Source organism: Pteropus vampyrus, unplaced genomic scaffold, assembly GCF_000151845.1.
Source record: "Pteropus vampyrus isolate Shadow unplaced genomic scaffold, Pvam_2.0 Scaffold33, whole genome shotgun sequence".
In the NCBI taxonomy this organism is placed as follows: domain Eukaryota; kingdom Metazoa; phylum Chordata; class Mammalia; order Chiroptera; family Pteropodidae; genus Pteropus; species Pteropus vampyrus.
The window spans coordinates 2,958,361-2,960,816 of NW_011888814.1; positions in this window are offsets into that span (position 1 = coordinate 2,958,361).

The window sequence follows — 2,456 nt, forward strand, 5'->3', positions numbered from 1 at the left end:
TGTATTGTGATAACAGTAATGCTTTTGGTGGAAAAAGTCAAGTCAGTTTTCCAGCATTAGGGAACAGAGCTAGGGAAGAAAGTGATGCCTGAGCAAGCACACATTTATTGCATAACCACTATCTAACTGATTGATTATAGGTCAAATAGTAAAGATGGATCACTGAAAACTGGTAACACTGCAAAATATCACTGGTGTACTGGAGTGAACACCAGGTCCCACTGTTCTGTGTGTCTATCCCTAGCTACTTCGTGCTGTACTTCTAACTGCTTGACCCTATGACCTTCTTCAGAGATTGGCTTTGAGCTATTGGAGCTGCTTTACTAGTACGCAGACAGCAAGAAGTGTCCAGGGCAGCCAGTAGCTGATGACTAAGGTGTGGGAGCCTGAAAGCCCCACTCCTTGGTCACAAGGCAGGACAAACGCTGAGGTATAATTTATGTTCCAGAGCTCCTCACAGAATCAGGCTGGAACTGGGACTTTGCCTGAAGTCCACTAGAGCTTGACTTCCTTGACTATCCTGCCTTGCTACCCTCTCTCCTTAACTGGTTTCTCCTGAGAGAACATCCTTACTGAACTATTTGCTCAGGAATCCTTATCTCAGGGTCCACTTCTAAGAAATTCAACCTAAGACAAGTATTATGACTGTCATAATTATAACAGTCATGATAGTTAATATTTGGCTTACTCTATGCCAGACAATATTGTAAGATATGTATATATAATTTATTCTCACAACACTATGAATAGGTACTAATCAGCACAGCAGTTGACTTACATAAGAATTTACAAGATATAAGGCCTACTCAAGTGTCATCCCAGAAATTCCCTTCAAAATGTATAACTGATTTCTCTTTTTTCTTCCCCACTTCCTCTCCACAGTCCTATCTGGGCCCCATGATAGTGAGTCAGCACCAGTGAATATCCAGATGGTCTTTATACTTAAAAAGCTTTAAAGTTCCTGCCTAAGGGAAGATTGGGGAAAGGGGCTCTTCACATACCACCTGCTCCAAATATACAGATGAGAGGCAGAAGAGGGCTGGCACTATGGACACCAAGATATTAATAGTCATGGAAATGTTGGCTAGCCCTTTTGCAATAATAAATATGATAATTTTAGGTGGGAAGTGGTAAAATTAGACATTTTGTATGATAATATTAAAATACATCAGTTTAGAGAACTGTAGAGATGTTAGAGATTTTAAATTCAATTTTGTCCCATTCTTCTCCCCACATGTACTTTACTTAAAGAAAACCATAGCTTCATCATGTGTAAATCACTAATTTATAAAGTCTTATATGATTAGAGATTCCATTGCTCTTGAAATACCATGATCTTTTTTTCCCCATAAATTAAGCCAAATTTTCAAATCTCTCATGACCAGCTGACTATTGAATACATTTAGCCAAACCCTCCATGCTTGGTTATATTTCTTTTTGTCTCATTTTATTTGGAACTAGAGAATGGTCTCTCACCATTGTCAGGATAACTGTCTTTCATACATTGGAAAACTATTATGTTGTTTTCTCTTGAATTGCTAAAATAATTCCCTTCTTTGTGTAGTTCTTTGCTTTTAGATCATTTACTCATTTGCTATCTTCAGGTTCCTTTCTAAATTCTTCTTCTTCTTAAGTGTACAGCCCAGAACAACATAGTAAGTAGGTGTATTTCATACATTAAGTAAGTGATCAAAGTCTGTGAGTATCTGATCGCTCTGCCTAATATCTTGGTAAGTTTACTTTAGACTTCTTTCTGAAGTGTCGCATTAATACCCGTGTTTCCAATGCTAACCTACTGAATGAATGAATGAATAAATGAATGAATAAAAACAAGAACAGTGTACTATAGCTATGTTTTATTGCAAATCATAAACTTTTTTCTGACTTTTTAAAAGCAGCATAGATAAATCACTTTTTCCCTGGAGTTAAGACCTGGTATCATGGAAAGAGAAGTGATCTAGCATCTTGCAAAAAGGATTTAATACTTGGGTTTGAAACTGGCTCTGCTATTTTCAGCTCTAGAAACTTAAGCAACTTGCTTAAGTCTCTCATTATTTCAGTCTCTTCATCATCAAAATGGGAATTTTGATAGCTACTTTCAAGGCTGCTTGAAGGTTGACGTGTGTGTAATAACTTGGCCATCAGTAGCCCTTTAACAAATAGTTGCTATTAATGTCACAGACTTTCAGTTTCAAGGAGAACCCTGGAGTCTTGGTAAGACGGCTTTGGCTTTCTTGAGAGGAAAGTTTGCTCTGATACTGTCATATTGTTTGAAAAGTCTTTGCCTTACAAAAAATTTACTGATTCATTTGAAACAGTGCGTAGTATAATGAAAGGAGTACCAAATTTGGGATCAGGAGACCTAAATCTCTACCTTCCTCTGCGGCTAATTATCTTTATAATCCTGAGCTGATCACTTAACTTCTGTGGGCTACCGTTTCCTTATCTATAATAAA